Genomic DNA, 17,430 nt, shown 5'->3' on the forward strand with positions numbered 1-17,430 from the left:
AGTATGTTCCACTCTCCGGGGTGCTATATTGACACCTAGCTCCCTGCTCGGTATGTCACCATTCTTTCGACCGTATTTAGGCCACTGTTAATTGCGACGTTCGACTCGGCGTAGCTCCTTCGACACACGGAAGTCGAGTATCGATTACACATGCTTGTTTCCGTGACCGACAGACAACCCTCCCCCCCTCCCCCCCCCCCCCACGTCCCAGCGGCGCGCCAACTGATATCACCACCATGTACGCAACACGCGCCGTATCGCATACACGCGATACGAGAAATATCCTAGCAGACTCGAAGCCGGTGCTTCCTGTTTTTGCTAACAGCGTCAAGATGAGAGAACAGAGACCGGTGAGGGGAAGGGGGTGGGCGTGTATACCGGAGGCTATCGTTGCGACGTTGAGAAAAAGGCCAGAACGTTTCTCGGTGTCACGTGAGAAGAGTCACACCGAAGAACGCGTGTCTCTTCCCCTTCCGCCTCCTCCTCCTCGCTAAGCAGCTTGCGTAACGCGGCGACGAAGACGACGCGAAAGGATAAACCGAGCCTGCATGCGTACGTGTGTGGCTTTTCCATCTGCCTTCGAACGCAGCGCGCATGCGCGGACCAGCACGCGACGTCGTTTCTCACGTTGACAACAGCCGCTCCATTGTCGATTCTCTGCTTGTCAGCTGTGAGATCTCCGGGGAAAAGAAAGAAAAGATGAAACAGAAAGAAACGGCAACGAGCGAGTGAGGAAGGAGCTCGGCAGCGCAGACACGACAGCGCCGGCTGGAACCGCATTGCGCCTCGCAGCTGGCATCCCTAAGCAACCCGTCAGCTGCTGCACGCTGCGTGTCGGCAACAATGGTGCCTAGCTCAGCACCAATAGTACCACGGCGAGGAAGATATCGAGGGCAGCACGCCAGCAACGCGTTAATGCTGACTTACTGTAAGGTCGGAGGGCTCGAATGGTCGAGGCTATATAGTTAGCGAGGCCGGCGACCTCTGTATCTGCGAAGTCGGCTCAAGTCCTAACCGCTGGCCACCCGTTGGATCTCCCATGAGGCCCTCCGTGCTTACACGTTTCCGAAGGCTTTCACGAAACACTTTTCGATCCGACTTGTTAACTTGCCCAGCCTGAGCCATAGATCCAAGCCAACGCGAGTGTGTGTAATGCAATGCGTGCAATGCGATGCACCTACTTCGCCAGTCTCAAGCGCTTGGGGCGCGAGCCATGCGCGGCCAGCACATTAGTGTATTCGTTCCGTACTTGGTGTGAGGCAAGTAATAATGTGCTCAAACATAACCGTGCAAAAAAAATCGATAATTTAGAATCAGCCTTTAGATTTCAGTCACAGACTGGTATAGATACGTTTCTCCAGTCGTGAAGCCCAATTTTCTTAAGAAATGACCCCCATTGTATATATGTCAAAAGCCTACTTTAAAACTCTTGATTTATATTACAATGCTCAAACCCACCGCCCTCTGATTTTCATCGCTCTGACCTTCACTTCGTAACTGCGGCTCGCTGGTTGAAGCGAACTTAATAATTAATAACCCTGACCTATTTCCTAGCGAGGGAAATATGAGATCTTCCACTGAAATGGGAAAGCTGTGGTTTCTGACCTTTGATAAAAAAGGCTACGAAGCCCTCAAACAGCGGAGATGCGGGAAGGAAAAGGGGGGAGGTGTGAATTATTGTGACCACACGATTTTAATCCTTCTGTATTTTCTCCCATTGCGATCTACGCGCTTATTGGTGAGAGCAGCAAGCCAATGGTCATGTACTGTCTAACGAATCTTCCGGGCATTACACATAGGTCAGGATGCCGGCGGCCTGCGGCAATGAATACACGTCCGTTAAACAGTCACGCCGCAAGGACACGAACGAGCGCCGCACCCTCGTTCTTTCTCGCTACTGCGCAAATGGTGCTGTTGGCATTTCAGAGACGTATGAACCGTGCCGAGCACAGAACGTATACGACAGGACGCAAAGCTAAATGCTACTGAGCCTCACACAAAACACAATTTTCTGGAAATGGTGGTGGAGTCAAATGTCAAGCATTGTCTGCGTGCACGTTTGCTGCAACAAGCAAGCCTGTATAAGGCACTGGTTTATAGCCACAAGAGGCGGGGAAAGGGAGTTGTTCAATTTTACACACAATATATCTGTATGGGATGTGTTCGTTTCGTACGCAAATATAAAATCACGCACACAAACATACATAAAGGGAACTTAAGCATCCACACCCCTCCCCCTAAAAATATTTTTTGACTGTGACAGAGGTTTTCGATTTACAGTTAGACGAAAAGGAAGTATAAACTACTTTAGAAGCGGATGAGGATGGTCATGTAGCCCCGCCGTGGTGGTCGAGTAAGTCATGTAGCCCCGCCGTGGTAATGTAGCCCCGCCGTGGTAAGCCGAGTACCTTAGCCACTATAGTGGCTAAGGTACTCAGCTGCTGACCCGCAGGTCGCGGGATCGAATCCCGGCTGCGGCGGCTGCATTTCCGATGGAGGCGGAAATGTTGTAGGCCCGTGTACTCAGATTTGGGTGCACGTTAAAGAACCCCAGGCAGTCGAAATTTCCGGAGCTCTCCACTACGGCGTCTCTCAATCATAGAGTGGTTTTGGGACGTTAAACCCCACATATCCATCCATATCCAGGATGGCCGTGTAAACGTAAGAAATGTAACAACGCCGCAAGCAAGGACTAGCAAGGAACACACACAGCCCCGTGTGTGAGTTCATCGCTGTAGTGCTTGTCTTTTGCGCTGTCCTTAAGATTTATTATATATGAGCTACCAACACGCTCCAGTTACAAACCCTTCATATGAAGGCTTCACATGTCACTAATCAAAACGAACGTTCTACGACCGGACAGCCTGACGGATCAGTTGGTAGTACACAATCCACGCAGTAGCGCGAAAGAATCAGATGGACGGCGAATCACATTTGTCCCGCCCATCTCTGTCCCCGTCGATGTGATTCGACGCCGTGACCGTACAGTACAGCGCCGCGCTCGCTCGCGACGAGTGCCTGGACCGCTTCGACAATGACGAGTGGCAGCTAGTTTGCACTTTCTCACTTTCACAATCCCTCGGCGTATAGGTAGGGCACGAGAGTAAAATGCCGCGCGCACTCAGGCGCGTCCAGGAATATGTCGATGTCGGCACGCCTCTGGAGAACTTCGGGCGTCACGTGCCCCCGCGCGCATGTACCTGTATCACTGTAGTACAGCACAGGCGAAAAGGTATGGAAATTCACGCGTCGCATCTGCCGGAGTCGATCGCGCGTTCCGCTTCGTAGAGGAAGAGTTGCCCCGGCGGCAGTGAACGCCCGTAAGGCACAGCGGGTGCCAGGGGCACACGCCGCACCCATCAACAAACTTGAGAGGGGGGGGGGGAATGCAATAAAGAGTATACGTGTATACATAAAAGAAAGTGAAGGGAAGGGATGGGAGGGCGAGGAAGGAATGACCTGTGTGTTGTATAAGCACACACCTCCCGGAACTCGCCGCAGAGTCGACATCTGCGCACCGGAAGTAGGGCAACCCCGGAACGAGGCGCTTCCGGCGCGCGCGCCACGCCATCTGGCGATCCAGCTGCGGTACGCACGCACGCCCCGGACCTGGCAAACCCTGCGTACGTGCCGATGTGAAACCCCGAGAGAACGAGTATCGTTCTGCTGTTCGCAGCTCCGATGGCTTATCGCAAGTCGACCGAGATGTTTCTTCCTCTTGGCCTCATTTGGCTGCACTTGAATCTCCTGTTGTGTACTCTCACGTACCCCCCCCCCCTCCTGTTTTTTTTTTCTTTCGCCCATCGTTTATTTGCACCCAAGTTTTTCTTTGTTGCTATACTTGTCGTTGTTGTTGTTGTCCTATACTTGAACGTCTCCGCCGTATTCAGCCAGACAGCTCAGTATTTTTCCATTGTTTACGAAATTGAACAAGCCTATAGCATTACGTTTCGATCCATGTATGCACGCTCAATCTTCGTTTACTACGGAGATCACATTTCCCTTCGGTCAAGGGTGTGCTGCACTGATTGTAAACAAAGGAGCTACGTGATGGGACCCCTGTCAGGCTTTTCTTTCACTATAGCCAACGGTCTGTATAAATGACCGAAACAAAACAATAAAATATGAGACACAGATGCATATATGCAGAATCAAATGTTTTCAATTCTCACGTCTAAATGCAAGATCTATCTATCTATCTATCTATCTATCTATCTATCTATCTATCTATCTATCTATCTATCTATCTATCTATCTATCTATCTATCTATCTATCTATCTATCTATCTATCTATCTATCTATCTTATTAGGTCGGCCACTGTTGCGTTCTCTCGTTTTTTCGAGTTGTCTTCTTGCCGAAGCTTATAGCTTCCCACTTATGGTTGGAGCCTACGCTTCCCTTGTGGCTCTTGTCTCTCGTCCGAAAGGCGTTTTCCGACACGTCTTGTTTTTCCAACCAGCGGAGCAGCCCCCCGAAGCCAGCCGATCGTCGACCAACGTGGCCCGATTCCTGGACCGAGTCCAGCATGCAACGGCCGGAGCCATTTCTTCCTCGTCGCCGCAGCGTAATAGAAATGCGAGGCACTTCCGGCTCATGTTTTGTGTGCCTAACCCTACACCCAGGTCTGAAAACACAGCTCCCGATACATATTACTGAAGCAAACAGATACCCCCTGCTTTGCAGCAGTCTGAGCTTTTGCTTTTTTAATGTACTTAAGGGTGGGTGGTAGTTAAGTGGTTTGTCTTGGCTGGCCACGTAACACGTAGAAGACAATCGGCAGAAGGTAGGAGCAATAAAATGGTTACCAAGCGATGAGAAACACAGTCGTGGAAAATTGTACAGAGTGACGAAATTGGGATAAAATGGAATCGGGTTGCACAGAATAAGGTAAACCATTGGTAAAGGCCTGCGGCGGGTTAAAACAGGTTGAGAATGATGATGATAATGACGATTTTATGATGAATATGATCATGGTAGAGGCGGTGTTTAAGTGTGGCGGCAGCTACTCCTATTATCCGACAGCCTCTTTCGTCATAATAACCAAGCAAACACAGCAAATGAGAAACCAATTAATACGCGCAAGACATATTATTCAGCATGGTGAGAAATGTTCAAACACAAGTGTTCACGCAGCAGAGTAAATCAGATGACAAGTTTTGTTCATTGGCATCGAGGACATACCGTCGCGCCAACTACGTGATGACGTCACTGATAGGATGCCGGGTTGACTTTGTCTGCTAAAACACAGCATTTTGTGCGCTTTTGCTGTGGACAGCGTGCGTGATTCCCTTTGTTTTGAAGCTCAGTGCGTAAAGAAGCGGTAAGACCTGATAATACGGGTGATCAAACTACGAATCGGTGCCCCCGGTGGCACTCTTGTGTCTAATTTGCATCGTAAAATCGCGACTAAGAACCAGTGCAGCCACGGGGGACGATGCAAGTGGTGTCGCGAAAGCAAAGCTGCAGTATTCCAACACTACGCATCTTATCTGTGACGTCAAAACGATCGCACCACTGGCCGCTCTAGTGGAGGCCCTTGTGGCCAATATTTTTATTCCTGTTTAAAAAGTATAGCGGGTGTTATTCCTAACCAGTCCAATTTTTACTAGCATCTTGGTGATTTCCCTTCGTTTCTGTGTCATTTGCGCCTGAGCGTATAGCTTTTGTGACTGAAGGGCGACACGGCAGGAAAATGCAATTGCAAGTACACAGAAAGACATTTCCAGTTTGAGAACGTTTTTGTGTCACAAATATTTTTTTCTTGTGAAAAACGAGTATCCCGCTAAAGGCTGCAAGAGGAAACTGAGAGGTTAAAACTGTTCCCCTGCTATGATTTGTTCAGCAAGTGCGCTTTATCCCACCTTTTCATGCTTGCTGCTTGCTGTTTCTCAGCACACTCTTCATTTTTTTCGTCTATGTCAATTTTACGCTACGCAAACAAACACTAAACGTTGAATGCGCATGTTATTTTTTTCTTTGCTAGCGCTCTAAAAACAATGCGAGTGATTGTGCTGTTCAAAAAAAAACATAATTTGCTTTCCCCCTAATGTGCTCCGTCCCGTTCAACTCGAATACCAGTGACAGACCACCGGAGAGACCATATGACACGTAATGATCCAAACAGTTGGATATTGTGAAATAGTATATAAAACAAAAGCTTCTCTGCTTTTCCGAGCTTTATTTCCAACGAAAAAAAATTTGGAGGTTCCACATGGCAAAGAGCTGCCAAAAACAGCTCGAGAGGCTTGGGAAAACAGTCAGCAGCAATGTTTAGTCATAGAAGAAACAACTCTCTTACATCGCTTGCGATATTTAAATACTTCAAATATTATACAGAGCAAGATAAAATGAGAAGACGTAATACAAGTTAGGAATACACATCTATCTTCACATTTATTTTTTTTTTTGGGTGGAGGAGGTAAATTAGCATGCCCTTCGCTCTCTATCTATCTATCTATCTATCTATCTATCTATCTATCTATCTATCTATCTATCTATCTATCTATCTATCTATCTATCTATCTATCTATCTATCTATCTATCTATCTATCTATCTATCTATCTATCTGTCTATCTATCTATCTATATATCTATCTATCTATCTGTCTGTCTGTCTGTCTGTCTGTCTGTCTGTCTGTCTGTCTGTCTGTCTGTCTGTTTGTCTATCTATCTATCTATCTATCTATTTATCTATCTATCTATATTTCTATCTATCTATCTTTCTTTCTTTCTATCTATTTTTCTATTGGGACAAGCAGTCTCGACCGAACACACGTACTTTCGTTTCAGTCAACAGACGTGACCGACCCCACGATAATCTACAGTAATCCACACAACAGTGCGACACTCCACACGCTGTGCGCACGAGCGCGCACGAGCAGATAGACAAAGTGGGGGGGAGTTGAACGACCGCGTACCTTACCCGGATGCCCCACCCCACTGACATGGGCTCAGTGAACAACAGCAGCCTGCACAACCCACGCCGCGAAGACGCACTAAATATTGTTCAAAACGAACCATATGGGTTTTAGCTTCACAACATTTTCCTGGTCCCGGATAAGAAGTGTTGTTGACACAGTCCCCCGTTAAGGGCCTTTATAACCCTCAATTATTCCACGCACATAAGTTGGAACGAAGACGATAAAATGACACGTTCAAGCTATTTGACACGTAAACACCGTGCATGGGACCCACGGCAAATCGCTAAAAGCTTTCTTGTTTTTTTTGTGTGTGAAGAAAGTAAACGGAGTGTGCAAATAAACATAAGTGAAACGGCACAGCTTTCGAACCTTCTGTGCTCATACGGGAATAACCCTCCGTGTATTGCCCTCTCTTTATCTTCACGTTACTCTCCCCCTCCCACATACACTGCTGACCACCGTACAGGTGCTCACCCTATCAACAGCTACGGTGCTATCAGCAGCAAATTTCAGCCACTTACTATTCGTGACGAATACGCTCAGTTCTGCTGTATCTTCACGGTCGTCGCATCGTATCGCCACTTCAGAAACCTGTCCATATAATGTAAAGGTGTAGGCAGAATTTTGTAATTGTCCTTAAACATCAAGCGACTAAACATCAAGCTTAAACATCAAGCTTTGCATGTAGTCCGAACCCTCACTTCTGCAACACTAGAAGAATTTGGAACTGGAAGACCAGCGACAACTCGTCGGCAGGTCCAAGAGGGCAGTCGAAGCCAGAAGGTTCCTGGACTAGGGAACCCTCCCACCTTAAGGTGGCACCGGGTCTAGCTCGGAACACTGTTTTCTAAATAAACGTTTATTTCTCTCTCTCTCTCTCTCTCTCTCCTCCCACTTTTTTTTTCACCACATCAGCGTAGCCTGCATACGTCCGAGTTCAGCGCCACGGACACTGCAAATGAATGCCGGGGAATGCTGGAATCGCTGAAAGCAGGTGGAAATAATAAACGTAGCGCCAGGAGTAACCCCAGCCCCCCCGAAGAGCGCGTGCCCTGAACTCTTTTCTAGCCTTCTACGTTCTTGCTTTTGAACCGGCAGTCAAGCCATTCTCTCGCTCGTTGCTGTCGCGTCCGCTGCTCTGTAGTCGCGGGGGCAGACAGGCAGGTTCCGTACACGGAAGCAACGGCAGTCGCCTGCCACGCATTACAAGCGCCTACAACGAGCCAGTTGGAGACGACGAGGAAGCGCCACCGCAAACGACACGCGGTGCCACCGCGGCGTCCTCTTCTTGTATATCCGGCTTTTGGCGACTGCGCCCACCGGGTAATCTTGTGCGCGCAGCTGTGCTTCCGGCAGTTGCGTGCAGGGTCGGGACAACAAGTGCGAAGTTGTCCTATGGGTGGGGTGCGTATACACCCAGCAGCAAAGCCTTATACGGGACGCTGTCCCCCCAGCAAATGAGAGTTTATGTACTATTTTTGTTTATTTGTTTATTTGATACCCACAACGCCATAAGGCATTACAGGCATTACAGCGCCATAAGGCATTATTTGTTCCTAATAGTATAATCTACTGGTGAATGTATAGGAAGTAATTCGAACTACAGAATGGAACATTGATTCGGAGTCTATGGCTCGAGAAAAAGCGAAAATATAGCTTTTTCTTGAAGATTTCGCAACCAGCAAGTTTTTACTGATGGTTGTACAGGGTCATACAAGCCTAAAGTAAACACCTCAATCGTATTCAAGACATAAGAGAAGATGATGTTTAAAACCTAATTTGCAAAATCACCATGGTGTTTATCGAGACTATGATTAGACGTCATATAATGGACATTGCCCTCATGAAGTAGAGTAAACGTAGTTTTACCAGTTTGAATTCTAATGAAGTGTTCAACTTAGATATGGCCGACCCTGTATAAACCATTTCCGGAGGTGGCTAACTATAAGAAATCAACGTAACAATCGCGCTTCTCAATATACCCGTTTCCTTTAATTTAGAACACTGTCTCCTCCAGCTGAAAGCATGCCATGCGCACGGACACTTTAGTGTCATGTGTCACGAACGGATTATTCAACTTCTGAGCACGAACTTTAATGCAACTGCAACAAAAAAAGAGCGTAAAAAAAAGGTCGGATGTTCCAGGTGTGAAGCCAGTCAAGCCAATTCAATCTTGTTGCTAATTTGTATTCACTGTACTCGATAATCTTTATGTAGGAACTAGAAGACTTAGTGTAGTGACCGTGCAGCAGAGACACAGCTAGGGAGCGGGCAATTATGCTTTATTGGAGTCAGAATCTGCCAAACTAAATTAACTAACTCAGTAACCCATCGTTTATTCAATCTACGTGGCGGGCTGAATCAGCCTACGCTCCACTCGTCCGCTGTCAATCAATATCACAGGCAAGTTTTCGACGCAAACACTAAGCGCACGTAGTGAACTAAAACCATGCAGTATAAGCGCGTGTGCTGCGTACACTAAAGACATTAAAGCTAGTCCCTATTTCAAAATATGCTACGCATGCACTTCGACGTCACCTGCATGTAGCCAGAGTTTCTACAACACTGCATCCAACTGCGGAAGCCCTGATCTTTCCGGGCAGCGATGGTTGTCACCACGTTGACGTCAAGGCGCGGTCGAAAGTGTCCCCACACTTTTTTTTTCTATAATAAGATTATTGCATCGCTACACTGCGGCGCTCGCGTTTGTCCAGGCAAAGTGTCGCCTAAAAACGGAACGGAAATACGCAGCCTTCAAGCTGCGGTCGTGAATAAATATTTCTTTCTCTCTCTGCAAAATGACAGGGCGCTTGAAGAGCTTTGAAAACAAGCTTTTCCGCTTTCCTCTCGCGCACCGATTATAGTCTTCCTGGTCTTTCGGGAAACGCAAAGCACAGCGACTGTGTGCACGGCTGCTGGGACGAGTTGGTCTGCGCGGGCGAAAACAAATGAGGCTCCACCGCCACGCCCGTCCTGCTGTACGTTCTTCGTGCTTGGCGAAAAGCCGTAGAAAGCAACACGAAATGGATAACTGAATGGCGGAGGCTGCAGTTCTACCATGGATCACGGCGAAAGACATTTAAAGCCAGCGCTGTAACTTTAATATAGACGATATAGTTATAGCGCGAGAACAGAACGACGACAAAGGGACAAGAAGGAGACGTTCTGTTCTCGCGCTATAACTATCGTCATGTCATACCAACAGCCCAAACAGCCACACTTCTAATATAATATATAGAGTCTATCTAGAAGGAAACAAATCGTTCAGCTAATAACGTCAATCATCTGTTTGCAACAAATACTTACAATACGAATATTACTTAGACCCATAAAAGGAGACAGAAAGACGAACACGGCTGTAGCACAACTGCTAGAGTATCAAATGCGATGAACGAAGTTTTTTAGGAGCGAAGCTCGAAACTTGTCACGCGTCAGGCGTAACTGGCAGTATCTCACAAACAGTATAATAGATGGCACTGTCTCACAGAAGAACATAAAACCCCTTGATCGAGGGGCTTTAGAAGTACATACAAACTGCCGCTGGCTGAAGGTATTCTAGGTGGCGCTATACCGCTACTCTCCGACTGGCTGGTACGCGGGCTGTGCCTCGGTGCGCCGCAAACGGGTACCTCTCTCAGGCTCCTGGATCATCGTCCTACGTGTCCAACCGTTTGCGACTGTTCGCGACCGTTTGCGACCAGTCGCAAATGGTCGTGCGACCCTTGCTAGTCGCCAGTGTGAATGAACCATTATTCACACGTTTTTCTGAGAGCTGGGAGACAGAAACATTTGAAAAGTCCACCAGTGCATGTTTCACCGATTTTTATTTTCAGCATCCAGTTTCTAGTAATATTTACATATCCTGTAAATCCTGTAGAATAAGGAAAACATAACTTATTCTTAGTTTTCTAGACAGATAGCATTAATTTGCGAACACTATGTGCATTACTTATATTCACTTAGTTGCATGTTCAGATGCACTCTAAAAAAGAACGTCTCTGTTTACAGGATATCTTGCTGGTAAATTTGTGCCGGAGGATTTCAGTAAATGAGAAAACAGCGGACACCGTTTTACGGAGGATTTGCATATTTATTTTGTGTACCGCCACACACAGCACGCTTTTGTTATTACGTGTACGTGATCTGTCTGTTCCTAAACACGGCAGCTCTGTTATCTCTAACACGAAATAGCTCTGTAATTCAGAAGACGGTACTTTTGTTATTTGAAAAACCAAAAAAAAAAGTGGTTGGCTCGGAATGGGGTGTCCGTAAGTTATTCTGTTATTGAATGAAAACACAGGCTTTCAAAGTTTCTGTCACCTTAGAGGAAAAATTTAGACGAAATACGAAGCACAGGAAGACAGCAGCGTGACGCTCTTTTCCAGTGTTGGGGTGGTTTTTCATTTCATTTATTGAAGCCTCAAGGGCCCGGAGGCATTACATAAGGCGGGGGCAAACAATATATGAGGCACTCGTAATCACACAAAACCCCGAAAAAGGAAGAAAAGACGAAGAAAGGGAGGAAAAACATTTCTAAGAAAGAAAACAATCAACAAAAATTTTTTAGGTCAGATGCATTGTCATTTTTATGCGAAAAGTCGTGCGGTCGGTGGACGAAACAATACTGTCGGGGAGAGTATTCCACAGGGTTACTGCACGAGGGAAAAAAGAATCTTTCATCGATGATGTGCGGCACTGAATGCGTGCGACTGGTTTGCCGTGGTTGAGGCGCGGCGAGATTCGCGGCGGGGGTTGAAGTCGAGGGTGCTTGGTAAGTGGGTGATAATAGAAATAGTGAAGCGAGCAGAGACGCGAGATGGTTCGACGTGATTGGAGACATGGAAGGTCAAGTGTGCTTTTGAGTTCAGTGATGCTAGATTTACGCGAGTAGTTTGACGTTATCAAGCGAGCAGCGCGATTCTGGATAGATTCTAATTCGTAGGCGGTGTGCCGGATAGATGAAGTGTATACCAATTTAGGCCGAACTGATATGCAAGCTTTTTAATAGCTGGCGATGCAGATCTGAGATTTCGGCGCAAAAATCCAAGTGTGAAATATTGTTTCAATGTGAGCGACCCATGATAATGACGATGTCAAGTGAACGCCTAGATACTTATAGCAGTCTGCTCGAGTTATTTCATTTGAATTGATATGGTATGCGTGACTTGCGATGCTGCGTTTACAGGAAAAGCACCTAAAATGTTTCTATAAGTGTTGTGCCAACTATCCGCACAACAATTTCTTCGAGTTACTCCTTTTTTCGATTTCTCTTTACATTTTGGTCTTCACGCATTCTGGAAAAGAGGTGCCGTTGTTTAATGGGCATTTCTGTACTCGAATGGGCTGTTTTGTTTTCTCGTTATATTAAAGGAAATGTTACTGTTCTATAGACCATAAGGTACTCTTAGTATTGGAGGTAACTCAATTTGCAAAAATAACGAAAGCTTATGCTGGATTGTTGCAGGTGTGGAACACCAGTACTGTGAAAAATCTGATGTTTCATAGGACAGTTGGAGCTTCTTATGTTTTGAAACGAGGGTGTTTCATGATATTCAATGTACACACCAAGAATTGATGTTTCATATCGCATGGGTGTTTGTACGTTTGACATTGCTGTTTCAACTTACGCTATCATGCGGTCTGCATGTACTATGCACACACCACTGCGTGTGCCCAAATACATAATCGCGACCCATTCAGCAAAACATGGCTCCATTTATTTAAACAAAATAAACAAATGTCGTTAACCGGCTTGTGACATTTTGAAGGTCCTGCCATCGATACCATTATCGAAACGACCAGGGGAGCTAAAAATTGTGAGTAGATAGATAGATAGATAGATAGATAGATAGATAGATAGATAGATAGATAGATAGATAGATAGATAGATAGATAGATAGATAGATAGATAGATAGATAGATAGATAGATAGATAGATAGATAGATAGATAGATAGATAGATAGATAGATAGATAGATAGATAGATAGATAGATAGATAGATAGATAGATAGATAGATAGATAGATAGATAGATAGATAGATAGATAGATAGATAGATAGATAGATAGATAGATAGATAGATAGATAGATAGATAGATAGATAGATAGATAGATAGATAGATAGATAGATAGATAGATAGATAGATAGATAGATAGATAGATAGATAGATAGATAGATAGATAGATAGATAGATAGATAGATAGATAGATAGATAGATAGATAGATAGATAGATAGATAGATAGATAGATAGATAGATAGATAGATAGATAGATAGATAGACGGACGGACGGACGGACGGACGGACGGACGGACGGATGGATGGATGGATGGATGGATGGATGGATGGATGGATGGATGGATGAATGGATGGATACGCTCAAAGTCGCCGAAGTTCGCTAAGAAATGCTTCGCATTTAAAATATCGCACGACGCCCCACCAGCGAAGGTGACGAGTACAAAAGTGTCAATGGCGTTGCTTCCGGCTTCCCGGATGCTAGCGCACCACGTGACAAAATACATCAGCTTGGCGTAATTTTCTTCTCTTTTACAGAATGAAGACAGGAACGGAAACTTTAAATGCCCGAGTACGGTCTTCTCCACCGTTTTATTAAAAACACAGCACAATAATGTTGTTTTATGTCCACTTCCACCATTTTTGAAGAAACAAAACACAGTCTGTAATTTTCACAATCTGTTCCGACGTTGAAATATGGATATTTTTTGCAGTGTATTTCTATGTACGTTACGGATCTCAAGGCCGTAAAAAAAGCTGTGCATCAGGGCCCCTGAAATGTATAGCTCTGGGTCGCAAGATATCACCGTTGGCACTTATGCATTATCATTTCACGAAATGCACTACTTGAAACAATTAAAGCTCATCAACGTACAAGCATCAGCCTCGATCAAGGAAACAGGTCGACGTCTCCACTTGTCTCTGACCCATTGTTCTCTCACTTCTAGTCCAGCAATAGAAACAATGAACTGAGTTTTCTTTGTTTCGTTCTTTTTTTTTTGTAATTATTATTATTGCTATAGCACTGGCGCAGATACGGAAGCTGATGTTTCCCACTCGAAAAGTGCTACCGTCCAGTACATCCTCCTTGTGGAAAAGACGCAATTAACTCGGATATCTCGCGAATCAGGGTATGTAGAAGAACACACGGGAGATATGGTGACGCCGAGCGCAAACAGCTGAATAGAGCGCAGGCTATAGAATTTACTACACTTATCTTTACCGTCACGCAGTCAGAAGTGCGTCCAGGAACGCGCTTTCAGCGCGGTACAGATCACGCTGATATGGAGTTTCTATATTAGTATAAACCAGCATCATGGTGTTTATAAACCATGTGGAACATCTCTATTAGCATTGGCGTATACATATATGGTTGGCTCAAGCCACCTCTATATTTTTTTTATTGATATGATATATAAGGAGATGTTGGCGCACCATTATGGCGCCGGCTACTCCTTAGCTGTTGATTGAAACCCGAACACGTATCCTGAAGCAAAACATACAAAGCAGTGCATGGAAAATAGAAAACTTGGACACAGATATGCAAAGACACACTTATACGCACACATCACAACATAATGGTAAGTAAATGTTCGAAAGTCAATGTAAGAAGTCTCTGGAAATGTCCCTCGTTAATATTCGGTCCACCAGCACAAAACAGCGGAGCACACGTCTGGTCCTTATAAAGATGCATTCGCTCGTATGTACATAATAGTCGACACGTCATTCATTTCACAACACACACTTGATGGGTGTCACATGACACTGCACATAATAAGTACATGTGTTACACATGAAAGTTTGTTCTTTGTTAATACTTGTCAGCAATCCCGCTGTCCTGTAAAAAACGTGTCAATGCTTTTAAAGCGTGGGACTGTAAAACTCCAGTTGGCCACGGGCCCAGAAGTTTTTTCATGCCAAATGGTCTGCGGTCCAATGCGAACAGTTCGGACTTAAGACGGCATCTCGGCGTGTCATGATGTGGACAGTCTATGAGAAGGTGACATACGTCTTCATCTATAAATCCATATTCGCATTCGGGAGTTTCAGCTCTGCCGATTCTGTGCAAAAAAATGTTTTGTGTATGCGGTGCCTAGCCTCAATCGGTGAATTAGAGTTTCCATACTTCTATCTAATGCCAGCGTAATTTTGAATTCAATAAATGGATCGATGTGATATAAATCGCAGCTCTTTGTACTATGGTCAAACCAAGCAGTTTTGCTCATTCTGAAAGTTGTATTCTTTATAATACTACGCAATTCATTTTTCGAAATTGGTAAAGAAACAGTAACGTCTTTACGATGTGCTTGTCATGCTGCTTCATCGGCAGCTGTGTTTCCAGGAATGTTGCAATGGCCAGGTATCCACTGGAATTTGATCTCATGTTGCGTCTTCTTTGCTTTGGTGAGCTCTTTCAGCGTTTCGTATGTCATACTATCACTTATTACGCTCCTGTTTGTACTGGAGGGTGATCTTAATGCGGCCAGTGAGTCACTGAAAAGTACCCATTTTCTAGCGTCTGCTACCGAGTTTATAAACTTTAGAGCATACAGAATAGCGGAGAGCTTAGATGTAGTAGATGACGTCATGCGACATAATTTAAACGATTCCTGAATATTGAGCTGTGGTATGATAAATGCCGATGTTGAAGACGTTGTAGTACTTGAGCCATCTGTGTAAATGTGTATGTACCCTGGATACCGCATGTGTATCTGATAAAGCGCTAGTTGTTGAGCAGCTTGGATGAACATGTCTCTCTTTCTGATAAACCCATCCACTCAGAATGCAATGCTTAGTATTGCAAGCAGCCATGGAGGATAGTCCACTTCGGAGCTCCAAACTTCATTTCTGGGTAATATATGTACATTACTCTGTACATCGTTATGAGCATTGCTTTTATCTCTTAGTAAAATCTCCAGTGCCAATGGGTGGTCCTTGTGTAGCGTCTGTAAGCGAAAAAAAATGGCGGCATGTTTCAAGTTGCATATTCTGCAGCAGTGTTACACGGCCTTTCCCGCACTTCAGAGGAGCGACTTCAAAGACTATTAGCTAGGGGACTGCGTGTCTGCATAGGTGTTCCACGAGCGACTTCCAGCAGCCTTGTCATAGCAGAGACTCGACAACCACCCTTTCAAGCCACCTCTATACTTTACACACACACACGCATTACATATATATATATATATATATATATATATATATATATATATATATATATATATATATATATATATATATATATATATATATATATATATATATATATATATATATATACGAATATAGACAGATGAATATCAGCGCTAGAATATCAGTTACATTTATTGAGTTTACAATATTTACTTTTTTATCTTTTGACTTCTTGGAATTAACACGAACACCAAATTAAGTAGGCAGAACGGCGCTCGTCCTGATTCCTTCATTTTCCCTTCATTTCAATTCGGGCCTTTCACCTCTGAGCTGTGCTTCACTAACTATAGCACCACAAGAAGTAGGCAATCATATTTCGTTCCATCTTACGCTCGGTCATAGGCGTGCGCACAGGGGGGGGGGGGGGGGGGGGGTAGAGGGGGCGCCCCCCTCTCCTGGTTACCCAAGAGGGAGGCACAAAAATCAACCCTATACATTGACATAATAGGGACGGCGGGAGCTGCAATTCCGGTGGGGAGGGGGGTCGTGCAGTGTCAGCTTCGTACATATAACATGATGGAGCGCTACGACGATGATGGAGCGCTACGACGAACTTACCTCCCCCCTCTCCCCCCCCCCCGAATGAAAACCCTGCGCACGCATATGCGCTCGGTGGTCATCATCTTCACATATCAGCAGTCATATTTTCCCGATTCTAGCTGTGGCCATGTTGTAGCTTTACGGGCAGTACCACGCAAAGGGATTCAAAGAAAGAAAGAGAAATAGAAAGAAAGAAAGAAAGAAAGAAAGAAGGAAAGAAAGAAGGAAAGAAAGAAAGAAAGAGAAGAAGTGTTACGTCATCAGCACACATCTTCGCTTACTCCCACGCTCCCTAACGAGCTGGGGATTCTGGATTTCCTTTTTTTATGTTTTTGAATGCCGCTTTCGAGACTCGGTTTTAATTCATCAAATAAAATTGCAGTTATGAAATAAAGCGTCAATAAGTGCTGCACGGCACTCACGCACATTGCACAGATTGTTCAAGCAAGCTCATTGCATTTCGAAATAAACCCCGCACACACACAGCAAGCATCGACAGTTCTGCGAAAAACGAGAAAGAAACAAACAAAAACATGTAACCCCCCCCCCCGTATTGTTCGCACTAAAGTCAAATGATAATGCATCATTGCGTAACATATTACTTTTTGGACCTGTCTTCAGCGCCTCTATACTATTAATAATAGCATTACGCCTGTTTTTATTACGCATACCCAAGGGCGAAATAAGAAATGGGCGTTAGCAGAAACGGTATTACATGGGCCTCTTTTTTTTAATGTTGTAAGTTCAAAAAACCCCTTAAGCAG

At 45.0% G+C, this 17,430-nt stretch overlaps 1 long non-coding RNA gene across 3 annotated transcripts in view; it reads right to left on the reverse strand.

Annotated features, from left to right (window-relative positions):
* The window catches only part of LOC142817683 (uncharacterized), a 128,006-nt gene that overhangs the window by 69,734 nt on the left and 40,842 nt on the right, over positions 1–17,430 (reverse strand). Inside the window, exon 3 of one of the 3 annotated variants that reach the window (XR_012895303.1) lies at positions 15,715–15,882. The exons of the other annotated variants lie outside the window; for them this stretch is intronic. This is a non-coding gene — a long non-coding RNA (uncharacterized LOC142817683). Of the gene's footprint in view, positions 1–15,714; positions 15,883–17,430 lie in introns of those variants that run through there. 3 annotated transcript variants of the gene reach the window in all.

The sequence above is a fragment of the Rhipicephalus microplus genome, chromosome 5 (assembly GCF_043290135.1).
Source record: "Rhipicephalus microplus isolate Deutch F79 chromosome 5, USDA_Rmic, whole genome shotgun sequence".
NCBI classification, from domain to species: domain Eukaryota; kingdom Metazoa; phylum Arthropoda; class Arachnida; order Ixodida; family Ixodidae; genus Rhipicephalus; species Rhipicephalus microplus.